Source organism: Ahaetulla prasina, chromosome 1 (genome assembly GCF_028640845.1).
Source record: "Ahaetulla prasina isolate Xishuangbanna chromosome 1, ASM2864084v1, whole genome shotgun sequence".
In the NCBI taxonomy this organism is placed as follows: Eukaryota; Metazoa; Chordata; class Lepidosauria; order Squamata; family Colubridae; genus Ahaetulla; species Ahaetulla prasina.
Window position 1 is genome coordinate 108194697 of NC_080539.1, and position 16987 is coordinate 108211683.

Sequence of the window (16987 nt, forward strand, 5' to 3'; positions counted from 1 at the left end):
GGATGGTTGTGCTTCTGTTGGATATATCTGGCATTTTGGGGAGGGAAGACTTCTCATCTTTTTTATCTTTTTTCTTATTCCCTTGTTTTTAAAATAAGTTTATTATGTTGTATTTTCCTATTAACTTTAGTTTTATTGTATATTGCCTGGTTTGGAATTGACCTGTGCTTACATTAAATGATAAAAATAATATTAATAATTCCAGAATTGACTCAACACCTCAGACATGCTGACTGTTGATCATATAGATAAAGAAGTCTGGATAGTGGACATTTGCAATATCTGGAGAGAGCAGTAAAAAAGAGAAAGAACTGGAGGAAATCACCAAATATAAAGACTTGCAAATAGAAATAGAATGACTATGATAGAAGAATGCAAAGACAGTACTAACAGTGATAGACACCTTGCATACAGTCCCAAAATAACGGGGGGGGGGACCCACTTGAACACCATCAGCATTGACAAAATCACCTTCACCTAATCATGCTTTTCCTATATCTAAAATGTCTCAGGTTTGGTTTTTTTCACCATTAAGAATCTGAAATATCCTTTGATAGTGCATCAGAAGTGACACTAAGGTACCCTAGAAAAATGTGGAGAGGAAAAACTTCTGCAATCTGCTGATCAGCAAGTACTGGAGAGAAATTAGAACTTGGCCAGTGTGTGTGTGTATAAACACATATACTGTGCACACATTCCATGTATACTATATGGATATACAGAGAGATTGGTCACAAGGTGCTAATGATTTTTAGGTTAAGGTAGAAATAAAGCATAAAATTGCTTCGTGGATTCCTGCTCAGTTGCAAACCATCTTATATAAAGTGTGAAATCCTGTTCAGCCCCAGTTAGCGCTTCTTATTTAGATGTACCTTTTTTATTTGGGCATGAGGGAAAATAAATAAAAATAATTATAATTGTTTGCCCCAGTTTTCTCCCATTCATAATTTATGTGTATTTCACAGGTTGGGCCATGACTGCTCATTTAAGCACCAGTGTGCTATTCTATTAGTTTTAGCTGCTTAGCACTTGAGTGATAAATATATAATGAGAAGTGGGTGGGAAAAAGGGAGAATAATAATAAAAATGTTTATAGGTTGTCCTCGACCTATGATCACAATTGAGCCCAGAATTTATGTTGCTAAGTGAGGAGTTTTGCATCATTTTAGGACTTTTCTTGCCACATTTGTGAAATGAATCCTTGCAGTTGTTAAATTGGTCATGTAGTTGTTAGGTGAATCTGGAGTCGCCATTGAATTTGCTTGTCAGAAGGTTGAAAAAGGAGATTACATGACCCCAGGACACTGCAACTGTTATAAATATGAACCAGTTGTCCAGCCATCCGAATGTCAATCATGTGACCATGGGGATGCTGTAATGGTCATAAGTGTGAAAAATGGTCATAAGCCACTTTTTTCAGTGCTGTTGTAACTTGGAATGATCACTAACCGAACTGCTGTAAGTCAAGGAGTACCTGTAGTCTGTGAAACACTTAATTAAAACAGCCCACTTTCCAAAATGTGTGCGTCTGTGTTTAAGACAGTTCAGCTGTGTAATTCTAAAAAGATAGGACTGAGCTAGATGGGCAAGTGAAGTTGGCTCTGTGGTAAGGCAAGGGTGAAGGAGTCAGAAGCAGGCTGGGAGCCAATGCACAGTCTGAGCGTATTCATTACTGTATTTTTCAGAGTATAAGACACACTTTGTTCCCTCCTAAAAGAGGCTGAAAAATTGGGTGCATCTTATACTCCGAATGTAACCCTGCGCACAAAATGGCTACCCAGAACAGCTGTTGCCTTCTCTTACCCCTTAGGCACTTCACCTGCTTTAGTCACTGGAGCTCTCTTTTGAAGCTGTTTTTCAACCCCAACACGAGCGCAGTGATCTTCCGAGCTTTGCCTGCTTTTCTAATTGCTACTCCCTCCGACGATCAGCTGTGCTTTAGAAGCTGTTTTTTTAGCCCCAACCATCCCCAACTTCAAAACCATCCCCAACCTCAAAACCAGTGAACTGATGTGCTGAAGCTGACCAGGCTAAGGACTAGGCAGATGAATACCTGGTTGGCAGATTTCCCTCCCTATTTTCCTCCCCAAAAACTAAAGTGCGTCTTATACTCCGGCGTGTCTTATACTCTGAAAAATAGGGTAGGTCTTTTTGATTATGATTATACTATTTTAACATTAATAAAGCTACTTTTTTAAAGTCTCTCTTTGAAATAATTGTAGGAAGAAGGAGGAAATAGAAGGTGTAATTTATGGTCAGTCCTTATTAGACTTTTGGGGATCTAGTTTGGTCTTGACACTTTGACTGTAAACTGCAAATGTGGTAATATGTGGAACAATAGAAGTTTTTAAGTGTTGTGATCTCAGTAAAATACATGCAGATTGTGCTAGTTTTTTTTTCTAAGCACTTTCTTACAGTTCTGTATTTAAGGGTTACATTTATTCTGAAATCCAGAAGAGGTGTAATTATCACATTTGGCATTCCCCTTTTCAGCTTCCAATGCTTTGAACAACAAAGGATCAGAGAATGAGCTCCCCTAATGAACACTTAGAAAGAACAGGATCCTTGCTAATGTAAAGGCTATCTCTTGGATAAAAGTGCACGATGAAGGATGTATAAAATTACAAAAGTCAGAAATGATAGGCTGGGAAAAGGTCTTACATTCACTCTTCGGAGAATGTAATATCACATTTTAGGGCACTAATGGGACTGAAGGTAAAGGTATAGAAGAAAACACAAAGTATAAGAACTTTAGTTTTAAGAGTTAGGATAAGATATAAGAAGGAAAAAAATAGGAACCAAGAATTCTGATGAAATATGTATATCTTACAATGATGTCTCGTATAACAAAATTAGCAGTGATTTTGTGGCTCTTAGCCCTAAATATTTTTTTTTTTTTTTTTTTTATTCAAAAAGTTTTTATTAGTCAAAAAAGGTTTATACAAATACATATCAGGTATGGTAAATTTTCATTTTTCTTATCTAAAATAAGAATTTTACTCAAATTTTTTAACACATACAACAGCCATAAGGCAAGCAGGTGACACGAAGTAGCTAAGTTTGCAAATTTTAAATACGTAATAAAGAAGAGTCAAGAATAAACAGAATATCGTACAAAAGAGAATAAGGAAAACCAACACAATCCCAAATATCTTTATCACTTCCTAGTTTTGGATCTCAGAACTCTGGGTTCAGCCTGACCCAACTCCAGGGCCGCAACAGCGCAGCCGCTCAGCCCCATGATCTATAACCTCCCTTCTTCAATTCCTGGGTCATCTGATTCCAGGAAGGCTTTGTGTTCCTCCACATAGGCCGTAGCCTCCGCAATTGTACTGATTTTTTCGTAATGCCCTCCCGAAAATCATCAATCCTCTGGCATCAGCCATCTGAAGCCCACTCCTTCTGGTACAATTTGCTTGACAAAAATAATATTTCTTTCTTTTTCACGTACCTGTCTGGGAATCTGCCTCAGAATGGCTATCTCCTGCCCCTGTAAATCAGTGCCCCACTCCTATGTTTTCTAAGAATTTCATCTCGCCTCTTCTCACAAATTTGACATGAACCTCTCTGGGAACTGCATGCGTGCGTGCATATTGCTAATTAACTCTATAAACTCGATCCACATCCCAATTCATGAAATCAACACCTCTCCCAAGAAATTCTCCCAACAATTTAGTCACAACATCTCTCAAGTCTTCTTGGTCCACTTCTTCCAAATTTTGAAACCTAAGGAAATAAGACATTTTATCCATCTGTAGTCCAAGCACAGCATTGCCTGTCGTCTCCTCTCTTTTCTGCACTGCCCGCATCTCACCCTCCAAACCTTCCACTTTCTGCTTGTTTTCTGCTGAAACTTGTTGAGTATCCTTTAAATCCTTTTGGATAGTCACAATTTCTGCTCTTATTTCATCCAATTTCTTGTCCATATTAGATAACTTTTCCAAAATTCTCTCCATCTCTCCAGCAGTTGGTCTCTGACCTTTGCCATTAAGGAAAAAAATACAAAATCCTCAGGCAGGCACGGTATCCTTGTAATTTCCTCCGGATCCACCAGGGGCACTCACAGGAGCAACGAGTCCAGAGTACAGTTAGTCAACCAGGAAGTCAAGGGAAGTGATGTCATCAAAATTCTCATAGTGAAGGCGGAAGCTGGACGCCACCACTGTTCCCCAGAAGGAGGGGCCTCAAACCTTCCCTCCTAAATTTCTCCATCACCTCTTCTCCAGAGCTCCACAAAACCGTAATCTTCTTATTTTAAGTTCTCCTCTCTCCAGAATAACTCGTGCTCCTTCCAACCGCAGGGGAGAAAACCCCCGCACTCCGGAGCAGTCCACCACGCCACCGATATTCCTTCCCTTCTCCTCCTCAATTCTTCTCCGTGCCCTGTTCACCACCAGGCTGCTGCAGTTATAAATCCAATGCCCCGGTGTCACCGGGCACAGCGGACCAGGCGACGACCAAAATAATGGCCGCGGCCTGTGGCCTCCGGGACCCGCCGAGCCTAGGGCGCGCCAGCATCGGGTCCCCACAGTCCTGTATGTCGGCTGGGAGACCCTGGCGAGCCGTCTGCGGCAGGTGTCCTTTTCGGAACACCTGGCCCCTGAGGGCCTCGGCGGCGGCCGGATTCGGGCGCTGGAGGCAGGAGAAGCCTTCCAGACGTCCGTTGCCGCTGGATACCGGAAGTCGTCTCCTTAGCCCTAAATATTGAAGTGATTTCATTGACTGTGGTTTGCAAATTCATCATTTGCATATTATGTCAGAATATATAAAACACGTGCATTTCTAATGTTCGTCAAAATTTATTATGGATTCTTTATGTCAATTTCTTGATGCAAAATATATTGAAGCTGGTAGAGTCAGTCAAATCAAATCTGCTAAGAATCTAAATGGAAGCAGGAAGTTGCGGTGGGGACTCTCCAACCTCCATTATTGAAAATCCATTACTTTCCAAGATGGCGTCTACTTTACTTTTCCAAGATCATTTTTGGCCTTCCAGACAGGTCTGGAACAATTCCTATCTATGTAATTAAAGAATCGTTGCTGATGATCAGTGTTGACAACATCATGCTGGATTAGGGCAGAGCCACTGTTTTCTAGCATGTGTAACTTGTTTATTGGTATTTGTTATTTTTACAAATAACTCAAGGAGGTAAACATATCCAACACACCTTTCTTTTCTTATATTCTCCATGACAACAACTCTATGTGGTGAGTTGGGCTGAGAGAGAGTGACTGGCTCAAAGTCACCCAGCTGGCTTTCATGGGTAGGGCAGGACTTAACTTTTAGGACTTTTTTGGTGGGTGTTGGGTTAAAGTAAAAAATAAAAATATTAAGCCACTTTTAACCAAAAACTTGAGAAAATAATGCATTTCTCATGGTGCCTTGGTTAAAAATTTGAGGGTTGACATAGCCATGGATGGCTTATTCATGAGTATATATATATATATAGTAATTTTTAAAAGTCACAATTAGTGCCAAATGACCCAAAAGAATGAACTATGTTTAGTGAGAGAATGGTCAAATTTCTACTCAGTTTGGGACATGCTGGTTGGGAATGAATAGAATTGTAGTCATAAGACATCTAAGAGATGCAGTGGCTCAGTGGCTAAGATGCTGAGTTTGTCGATCGAAAGGTCGGCAGTTCAGCGGTTCAAATCCCCGGTGCCGCGTAATGGGGTGACCTCCCATTACTTGTCCCAGCTTCTGCCAACCTAGCAGTTCGAAAGCACGTAAAAAATGCAAGTAGAAAAATAGGGACCACCTTTGGTGGGAAGGTAACAGCGTTCCGAGGACCTTTGGCGTTTAGTCATGCCAGCCACATGACCATGGAGACATTTTCGGACAGCGCTGGCTCTTCGGCTTTGAAACGAGATGAGCACCACCCCGTAGAGTCAGGAACAACTAGCACATATGCGAGGGGAACCTTTACCTTTTACATAAGAAATCTGAGAGGAGGGGAGAAGATTGATGAAGGTTGCTTTGGAGTCTTTCTTGTTCTGTTTTTTTTTTTTTTTTGCATTGTAATATACTGTAGTGTAAAAACAGAGCACTGGTTAAGTTTGAACCTTGTTAGCACTAATGTGTAAAATCACTTTTGCTCATCATCTTCAGTACTGGGGACCATGGTCGTGACCCTAAAAAATAAGAGCAGTCCGCTTTCTGTTTTTGAAGCTCCATTGTCCGATTTGGAATGAAATTCTCAAGTCATGCCTGAAAGCAGTTTTAAGGCATGATATCTACGCCACCAGAAGAGATGAATTCATATAACAGTTTCTATTTTATGTGCAAAAATAAAAATGAAGCCCACAAAACCTTTCAACTTTCATATACTAATCAAAGTATTACAAAACTACATTTATACCATATTAGTTAATAATAAGGAAAATGGGACATTAAACATTTAAACTAGCAAATGCAGTCCAGCTGTTCAAACAATCTTTCAGCTGAAAGCCTCAATAATTTGAATAATTTGAATACAGGGAAAGAGAATTTTTTCAGACTATTGGATATTATTTTATTTTATTTTATTTTATAATTTATATGGCCAACCACTCACTCTCGGTGATTCTTGGTGGCTTACAAAAAATAAAAACCCAATATATGAAAAGTATAAACACTAATCCCCCCATTTCTATAATTGATAGAGAACATGTCCTGCTGATCCTGTTTTCTTTTTTCCTCTAATAAAAAGTGCCATATACATTTCCACAATCCTTCTGTTCACTACGGAAGTGCTGGCATTTAATTCAAAAGAATCTGCCTGATCATCTATTAAAAACATAGAATTTTCCAGATCAGAATTAATTTTTGAAATGACATTTGTTAAAAGGGAATCATTAACATACAGGACTTGAATGAACAATATTGAATTTTGAGCATGACATCCTCAATGATAAAGTGAACTCATCAATTTATTATATAAAAGATTCATTGGTGTTTTCTTTTGTTTACAAATACTTTTGTAAGCAGTCAAAATTTTCACCAATGGGAACATACTCCAGCCAAAATTTGACTTCACATACTGGTATTCCAATTATTTTCCATGTCTTTCTAAACCCATTGAATATTAATTTAGTAGGAGCTTCGTATTTTTAATTTGTAAGTGTTATTTTGGAATCAGGCTTTAGAAGACTTCTTGGATTATTACTGGATTATTACTGGACTCCAGTAACCATTGAAGTATAGCAGTTCTATAAAATGAGGGACAATGTTATGCTTGTGAACAGGTCTGGAAAAAAAAATAAGATAATAAGAAATCTCCTGGGGGGACAACTAACAGGAGGTAGCTGAAATCAAATGTATTTGCTTGCCTTTTGGTATGTTCTTTTGCTTGCTATTCGGTAGTCATTTTAAAAATGAACAAGCTCTCTTCTCTGTCAGCGATGTATGCAGTGGTGGGATTCAGCCAGTTCGCACCACTTCGGGAGAACCGGTTGTTAACTTTGTGAGCAGTTTGGCAAACTGGTTATTGGAAGAAATCATTAGGGCAGAGAACCGGTTGTTAAATTACTTGAATCCCACCACTGGATGTATGTGAATTACTACAATATGTTCTCCAAATTCCAAACATAATTTCTGCTTCTCTAATATTGAGGAATCTTTTCTCAGAGAAGTCCAGTAGTCCATCCTGCCTTTAATGACTAGGTGCTTCTGCATTTAAGAAGATAAAATTATTTAAATTTGCTTATGGTAGCATGCCTACTGTAAAATAAAAATTTCGAGGCCACCTATCAAAATACATTTCTTGAGCTGATCTTTCCATTTTAGAACATGCTTAATATAGCTTATTATCAACATTTTGTTTAGTCATTAGCAATGTTAAAAAGCACAAGTGTCACAGATTGCAGCTAATTAGATTGCTACTGTTTTACTAAACTTAAATGCAGTTGAAAATAATAAAGAGTTAAAAAAGAGTTCAGAGGAACCTTAAGTCAGTTTCTTGAATCTGGGAATCAGAAATGCCTGAAAGATTTTAGAAGAGCGAATGCAGCATCACATTCCAAGTAAGGAAAAAAAAATCTGTATCAATCTTTCATTAAATATTTTAATTATCTTTGGGTTTCTCTCTGTTGCATTATCCCTTTTCCTAAAGACTGGCTCCTGGCTTATTTTTGTGGGACCATTTGTTTTGATTGAAATTTGAGTCTTTTGAGAATACTGATTTGATTTTGGAGCCTCTGCACAGCATTCAGGAAGGGAAATCTTTACACACACACAAAACCCAAGCTCTTTGAGTGACCCCCCCCCGGACCCGCTCTTTTTGTGATTATAAAAAGAGAATCTGCCTGTCACATCAGGTAAAACTGCAGCTAGAATACAGCTGCTAGATAACCAGTTTGGTTCAAATGAAGCCATGAGTTTGGGAGAGAAGAATTTGTACTCTTTCTGTTAATAGATCCCAAGTGGAACTTGAAACAAATTTCTGTTCTATGCCTGTCATTGCACTTGCCATCACTCAGTCAATATTCTGAAGCCGTCTTTTGTATTCTTTAAGGTCCTGGAGTGCTCATCCCCATTAAGTTTTTTACACCGCATTTCTGTAGACCATAAGCTTTCTGGAACCATTTTTATTCAATAGATGGTCCAATTTTATCTTCCAAAATGAGTCAAAACAGTTTTGCTCTGGGTACCTATTGAAGATGTTTCTTAGTAAAATGGGTCTTTTATTCTAATTTATGCTAATGCTAATATGTCCAGTTAGCTAAAAAAGTCAATCTTCTAATAAGACCGTCTCATTGCCAATTGCATAGTTGTTTTTATTGCAGAGGCAAATAAGCGTCTAATGAAGAATGTTCATGTAATTTCTCTTGTTCAAATAACCTTTTTAGTTCTTGACCTTCATGTAATTATAACTTGTTTATATACATATTTGAAGATGATAATAGAACTGTGAAATAGCAGTACTTAAAAAGGTTCTGAAGATAATCATCTTCTAGTTTTTGCTTAGTAAACAGTCTAATAGGCATGACAGTCTGGCCTAAAGGCCTTGAAATCTAATTTGAGACAACGTGCTAAGTAAATAAGTCAATGATGGAAGTGCTGAGACAGAGAACATAATGACATCAAATTGAACTTCAAAAACTAGACACCATCAAAGAGAAAAAATGGAGAAATCATAAAATCATTATGTATTTTGAAATGTAATATTCTACAGAATCTGATGCTTTTCTGACATAAATATTGATTTTTAGAGCTCTATCCATTTTGAATTTTACTGCTGTTTCCCTCGGGGACCTGATGGCGTCGCTGGAACTCTGGGACCTCAGCTAAGTCTTGCGCCTCCCGGGTCATTGTCAGCTGTGGATTCAAAGTGGTATTGGTCATTACCTGTCTCTGTTGGTTTGGTCAGTTATTCGTTTCCTTAACTGATCTATGTGGCGCCACATTCGGTTGTCTGGTAGCTCTACCACGTACGATTTTGGCCCTGTTACTTTTGTTACTTGTCCTGCGACCAACTAGGGCCGTCCCCATAGTTTCGGGCCCACACCGGTCGCCTATGCTCATTTCCTTGTTTTTCTAGCTCCCCTTGTAACCCTCGGGTGTGTAATGGGGTTCAAGCGTCAAGTGGGCACGGAGTTTCGTCCCATTAGCAATTCGGCTGGGCTTTTCCCAGTGGCTGTGCTTGGGGTTCTGTGCTGGACGGCTAGGAAAAAGTCTATTTTGTTTGCCAGTCACCTGGCTTGAGCCTGGACAATGCCTCCTTAGCGCTCGGACGGAACGCTCTGCAAGGCCATTCGGCGCAGGGTGGAAAGGTGCAGAGAGGGCATGTCGGATGCCTTCCTCTGCCAGGTACTCTTCAAACTGGGCTGCCGTGAATTGGGGCCCATTGTCGGACACCAGAGTGTCCGGCAACCCGTGAGTTGCGAATAGGTGGCGCAGGGTTGCGATTACTGCTTCGGCTGTGGTGGACTTCATAAGTATGATCTCTAACCATTTGGAAAATGCGTCCACCACCACTAGGAATGTTTGGCCGTGAAAGGGGCCAGCAAAGTCAATGTGGATTCTTGACCAAGGCCCTTGGGGCTTTTCCCAGTGGCTGTGCTTGGGGTTCTGTGCTGGGCGGCTAGGAAAAAGTCTATTTTGTTTGCCAGTCACCTGGCTTGAGCCTGGACAATGCCTCCTTAGCGCTCGGACGGAACGCTCTGCAAGGCCATTCGACGCAGGGTGGAAAGGTGCAGAGAGGGCATGTCGGATGCCTTCCTCTGCCAGGTACTCTTCAAACTGGGCTGCCGTGAATTGGGGCCCATTGTCGGACACCAGAGTGTCCGGCAACCCGTGAGTTGCGAATAGGTGGCGCAGGGTTGCGATTACTGCTTCGGCTGTGGTGGACTTCATAAGTATGATCTCTAACCATTTGGAAAATGCGTCCACCACCACTAGGAATGTTTGGCCGTGAAAGGGCCAGCAAAGTCAATGTGGATTCTTGACCAAGGCCCTTGGGGCTTTTCCCAGTGGCTGTGCTTGGGGTTCTGTGCTGGGCGGCTAGGAAAAAGTCTATTTTGTTTGCCAGTCACCTGGCTTGAGCCTGGACAATGCCTCCTTAGCGCTCGGACGGAACGCTCTGCAAGGCCATTCGGCGCGGGGTGGAAAGGGGCAGAGAGGGCATGTCGGATGCCTTCCTCTGCCAGGTACTCTTCAAACTGGGCTGCCGTGAATTGGGGCCCATTGTCGGACACCAGAGTGTCCGGCAACCCGTGAGTTGCGAATAGGTGGCGCAGGGTTGCGATTACTGCTTCGGCTGTGGTGGACTTCATAAGTATGATCTCTAACCATTTGGAAAATCGTCCACCACCACTAGGAATGTTTGGCCGTGAAAGGGCCAGCAAAGTCAATGTGGATTCTTGACCAAGGCCCTTGGGGCTTTTCCCAGTGGCTGTGCTTGGGGTTCTGTGCTGGACGGCTAGGAAAAAGTCTATTTTGTTTGCCAGTCACCTGGCTTGAGCCTGGACAATGCCTCCTTAGCGCTCGGACGGAACGCTCTGCAAGGCCATTCGGCGCAGGGTGGAAAGGTGCAGAGAGGGCATGTCGGATGCCTTCCTCTGCCAGGTACTCTTCAAACTGGGCTGCCGTGGTGGGGCCCATTGTCGGACACCAGAGTGTCCGGCAACCCGTGAGTTGCGAATAGGTGGCGCAGGGTTGCGATTACTGCTTCGGCTGTGGTGGACTTCATAAGTATGATCTCTAACCATTTGGAAAATCGTCCACCACCACTAGGAATGTTTGGCCGTGAAAGGGCCAGCAAAGTCAATGTGGATTCTTGACCAAGGCCCTTGGGGCTTTTCCCAGTGGCTGTGCTTGGGGTTCTGTGCTGGACGGCTAGGAAAAAGTCTATTTTGTTTGCCAGTCACCTGGCTTGAGCCTGGACAATGCCTCCTTAGCGCTCGGACGGAACGCTCTGCAAGGCCATTCGGCGCGGGGTGGAAAGGTGCAGCGAGGGCATGTGGGATGCCTTCCTCTGCCAGGTACTCTTCAAACTGGGCTGCCGTGAATTGGGGCCCATTGTCGGACACCAGAGTGTCCGGCAACCCGTGAGTTGCGAATAGGTGGCGCAGGGTTGCGATTACTGCTTCGGCTGTGGTGGACTTCATAAGTATGATTTCTAACCATTTGGAAAATCGTCCACCACCACTAGGAATGTTTGGCCGTGAAAGGGCCAGCAAAGTCAATGTGGATTCTTGACCAAGGCCCTTGGGGCTTTTCCCAGTGGCTGTGCTTGGGGTTCTGTGCTGGGCGGCTAGGAAAAAGTCTATTTTGTTTTTCTAGCTCCCCTTGTAACCCTCGGGTGTGTAATGGGGTTCAAGCGTCAAGTGGGCACGGAGTTTCGTCCCATTAGCAATTCGGCTGGGCTTTTCCCAGTGGCTGTGCTTGGGGTTCTGTGCTGGACGGCTAGGAAAAAGTCTATTTTGTTTGCCAGTCACCTGGCTTGAGCCTGGACAATGCCTCCTTAGCGCTCGGACGGAACGCTCTGCAAGGCCATTCGGCGCGGGGTGGAAAGGTGCAGAGAGGGCATGTCGGATGCCTTCCTCTGCCAGGTACTCTTCAAACTGGGCTGCCGTGGTGGGGCCCATTGTCGGACACCAGAGTGTCCGGCAACCCGTGAGTTGCGAATAGGTGGCGCAGGGTTGCGATTACTGCTTCGGCTGTGGTGGACTTCATAAGTATGATCTCTAACCATTTGGAAAATGCATCCACCACCACTAGGAATGTTTGGCCGTGAAAGGGCCAGCAAAGTCAATGTGGATTCTTGACCAAGGCCCTTGGGGCTTTTCCCATTCTCTGACTGGGGCTGTTGGGGTAGCGGTCTGGACTCTTGGCAAGCTTGGCATTTCCCTACCCTCTCAGCAATCTCTGCGTCCATGAGTGGCCACCATACATAGCTTCTAGCTAACCCCTTCATCCTTACGATGCCTGGGTGACCCTCGTGGAGGAGGTCCAATACCTTGCCCTTAACTTAACAGGAATTATTACACGATCACCCCATAACAGGCACCCCTTGAGCCGAGAGCTCATCACGTTTCTTAACAAATTCTTTGAACCGTTAAGCCCGGCGCAGCGGCCACCCTCTCTGTACCCAACCGGTACAGTCCTTAACACAATGTCGGTATGATGCCGAGCCACTTCCTTTGATGTGACTGGGCCAGAGTCAACGAGTCAATAAGGAGGATGGGTGTCCCGGAGTGGGGTCTTGATCGCCCCTGGCAGTGGGCATCGGCTCAAGCGTCTGCATGCCCCACTTCTTTTCCTGGTCGATGCTGCAGCTTGTGAGTAAGCGGCTAAAATATAGTCCATCGAGTCAAGCGTGGCGAAAGTGCCACAGGCGTTGGCGATCGCCAGCCAGTAATCCCAGTAACGGTCTGTGGTCAGTCACGATTTCAAAATTCCGCCCAAAGACATACTCATGGAATTTTTGACCCCTGATACAATGGCTAATGCTTCTTTGTCTAATTGGCTGTAGTTCCTCTCTGGGAGGACATCGTTCTAGAGTAGAACGCTATAGGGGCTTCTGTGCCGTTTGAAGTCTATGGCTGAGTACAGCCCCACCCCATAAGGGAGGCATCGCAAACCAGCACTAGGGGTAGTGAGTCGTGATATTGGATGAGCAGGCTATCACTTGAGAGCAGGTTCTTTACTGCTTCAAAAGCCCTATTTTCTGACTTTCCCCAAGACCAAACAGTATTTTTCCTAAGAGCCTATGCAGCGGTTCCATAGCAGTTGCTTTGTTCTTTAAAAGACCGCGTAAAATTAACCAATCCAGGAATGCCTGCAGCTCTGCTTTGTTTTTGGGCGCTGGAGCCTTCCTAATTGCCTTAACCTTGCTCTCAGTAGGGTGAATTCCTTTCTTGTCTATCCGGTAGCCCAAGAAATCGACCGATTCGACCCCTATCTGACATTTATTTGTCTTGACTTTTAATCCGGCTGTCCGGAAAATGCTCAAGACCTTTCTTAACCGCTCCCCCAATTCCTCCATGTTTTCCCCTGAAATTAGGACATCATCAGTAGGAACTACCCTGGGAGCCCTTGCAGTAGTCGTTCCATCAGGTTTTGGAACAGCCCTGGTGCCACACTAACCCCAAATTGCAATCGGGTGCACTTGAATGCCCCCTGTGCGTCACAATCGTTTGGGCTTGGCTGTGCGGGCGTCTACTGGCAGTTGTTGGTAGGCTTGGGCCAAGTCTAACTTTGCAAAGACTTGCCCTTGCCCCAAGAGTGCAATAAATGTTGCACCACGGGAACCGGTAGCGCTTTTCTGTAAGGCTTTGTTAAGCGTCGCCTTGTAGTCAGCGCAAATTCTAATTGACCCGTCCGATTTGATGGGGTGACGATTGGCGTCTCCCACTTTGCGTGATCGACTGGCACCAAAATCCCTGATTTATGAGCTTGTCCAGCTCCTTATCAATTTTGGTTTTAGGGCAAAGGACTCTCCTCGCCTTAAGCCTAATGGGGGCTACCTGGGGTCTAAGTTGAAGGAAATAGGGGTCCCCTTGTACTTGCCCAGGCAGTCCTTGAAGACATCTTGAACTCGTTAAAGAGAATGTCTTTCAAATTGCAGTCACTTCTGTAGATGCCAGTCACTCCCATGCCCAGGGCACGAAACCAGTCTAGTCCCAACAGACTGGGCAGAGTTCCTTCGGCGATCGTGATGGGCAGGGTCTTTTGTGAGGGCCGTACTCGACTCGGACGGAGGTGGTCCCTCGAACAGGATGCGATTCCCTGGTAGTCGTGCACTCGTAGCCGCTGTGCTTGCAGGTGGCGCTTGCGACGGACGGCAGCGACTTCGCCAGGGTGTCCCAGGACATGATGGTGATCGCTGATCCGTGTCTACTTCAAGCCTGCACCGTACTCCCTCGATCTTGGGCTTTGTGAAAATCTTCTTTTCCACTTTGGTTGGTAGCGGCCTATAATGACAGTCGTTTGGTTAGACTTCGCGCCTTTCTTGTTTGAACCAATCGCGGGCCGCCTTTCCGGTTCAGCGTTTTGATTGGCCGATTTGAATTTTCGGCGGGAAGGTTGGGCGCTCTGCAAACCTGAGCTAAGTGTCCTTTCTTCCCACACCGCCGGCATGTTGCGTCTTTAAACCTGCAGCGTTGGCGCTGATGTTGCCCTCCGCAGCTTCCGCACTCGTCACGGTCCTCAGTGTCGCGTTTCTCGGTCCGGCAGACCCTTCCTCATCCTCGCCTCACCTTCGGATTCGGACTGAATCTCCTCCTGGTGTACTGGCGTTGGCTTTGCGCTCGCCTTGGATTGAAGAGGCTTTTGCAGAGTCTCTGCTGCTTTAGTAGACATTTCATGTGCTCTGGCCTCGTCCAGAGCGGTGGCTAATCAGGTTGCTCCTGGCTAGCAGTCGTCGCCGTGGCGGATGTCCTTGACCCCTCGGATGAGTTGCTCGAGTAGCACCTCGTCTAAGTCTCGGTATCCGCAGTCCTTGGGCGCTCTTCTTAGCGGCCATGTAGTCACCGATGGACTCGCCTCCATCTGTCTCGTTCTCCAATTCAAACCGCTGCGTATTTGGGCGGCGTCGGTGCGAAATGGTTCTTCAGCAAAGTCTGCAGAGTCGGCCACGATACCGATTGTATCGGCGTTGGCTCTGCCAGGGCTTCCGCAATCTCGATTACCTCCGGACCGCAATGGCTTAGGAAGTAAGCCCGTTTGCGGTTATCTGGAACTCCTGCAGTTCGTTGGCTTCTAGAAAGCTTTGAAGCGGGTCATATATGTTCCCCATTTCTCCTTGCCGGGTTATGCAGTGCGGGTGGCGTGTTTGCCATTTCCGCGTTTCTGCCCTGAGTTTGCTGGGTTCGGAACTAGCGTGCTTCAGCTCGGTTCTGGTTCTCCTTAGCCTCGAGATCCCACCCTCGTCGCCAATGTTAAGTTCGGGAAGTAACGAGGCTGGAGACCAGGGTAGTGACAACAGCTCTTTAATATAGGGTGAACCCAGCAACAGGCTGGGGGAAAAACCTCTCCTTTTATACAGTTCTGCTGGAGGCTTCGTCCAATCAACAGCGTGCTGATTTCCGCTCAAATATTTAAAGGCACAACTGTTAATACATAACACTGGGGAAAAACCTCTCCTTTTATACAGTTCTGCTGGAGGCTTCGTCCAGGCGGTGGCTAGTGTCAGGTTGCTCTGGCTAGCAGTCGTCGCCGTGGCGGATGTCCTTGACCCCTCGGATGAGTTGCTCGAGTAGCACCTCGTCTAAGTCTCGGTATCCGCAGTCCTTGGGCGCTCTTCTTAGCGGCCATGTAGTCACCGATGGACTCGCCTCCATCTGTCTCGTTCTCAATTCAAACCGCTGCGTATTTGGGCGGCGTCGGTGCGAAATGGTTCTTCAGCAAAGTCTGCAGAGTCGGCCACGATACCGATTGTATCGGCGTTGGCTCTGCCAGGGCTTCGCAATCTCGATTACCTCCGGACCGCAATGGCTTAGGAAGTAAGCCCTTTGCGGTTATCTGGAACTCCTGCAGTTCGTTGGCTTCTAGAAAGCTTTGAAGCGGGTCATATATGTTCCCCATTTCTCCTTGCCGGGTTATGCGGTGCGGGTGGCGTGTTTGCCATTTCCGCGTTTCTGCCCTGAGTTTGCTGGGTTCGGAACTAGCGTGCTTCAGCTCGGTTCTGGTTCTCCTTAGCCTCGAGATCCCACCTCGTCGCCAATGTTAAGTTCGGAAGTAACGAGGCTGGAGACCAGGGTAGTGACAACAGCTCTTTAATATAGGGTGAACCCAGCAACAGGCTGGGGAAAAACCTCTCCTTTTATACAGTTCTGCTGGAGGCTTCGTCCAATCAACAGCGTGCTGATTTCCGCTCAAATATTTAAAGGCACAACTGTTAATACATAACACTGGGGAAAAACCTCTCCTTTTATACAGTTCTGCTGGAGGCTTCGTCCAATCAGCAACGTGCTGATTTCCCGCTCAAATATTTAAAGGCACAACTGTTAATACATAACACTGGGGAAAAACCTCTCCTTTTATACAGTTCTGCTGGAGGCTTCGTCCAATCAGCAACGTGCTGATTTCCCGCTCAAATATTTAAAGGCACAACTGTTAATACATAACACTGGGGAAAAACCTCTCCTTTTATACAGTTCTGCTGGAGGCTTCGTCCAATCAGCAACGTGCTGATTTCCGCTCAAATATTTAAAGGCACAACTGTTAATACATAACACTGGGGAAAAACCTCTCCTTTTATACAGTTCTGCTGGAGGCTTCGTCCAATCAGCAACGTGCTGATTTCCCGCTCAAATATTTAAAGGCACAACTGTTAATACATAACACTGGGGAAAAACCTCTCCTTTTATACAGTTCTGCTGGAGGCTTCGTCCAATCAGCAACGTGCTGATTTCCGCTCAAATATTTAAAGGCACAACTGTTAATACATAACACTGGGGAAAAACCTCTCCTTTTATACAGTTCTGCTGGAGGCTTCGTCCAATCAGCAACGTGCTGATTTCCCGCTCAAATATTTAAAGGCACAACTGTTAATACATAACA

General features: G+C 44.8%; 1 protein-coding gene across 1 annotated transcript in view; it reads left to right on the forward strand.

Moving 5' to 3' along the window:
* PTPRK (protein tyrosine phosphatase receptor type K) overlaps nt 1-16987 on the forward strand; it is a 433873-nt gene that overhangs the window by 99599 nt on the left and 317287 nt on the right. The window lies entirely within an intron of this gene.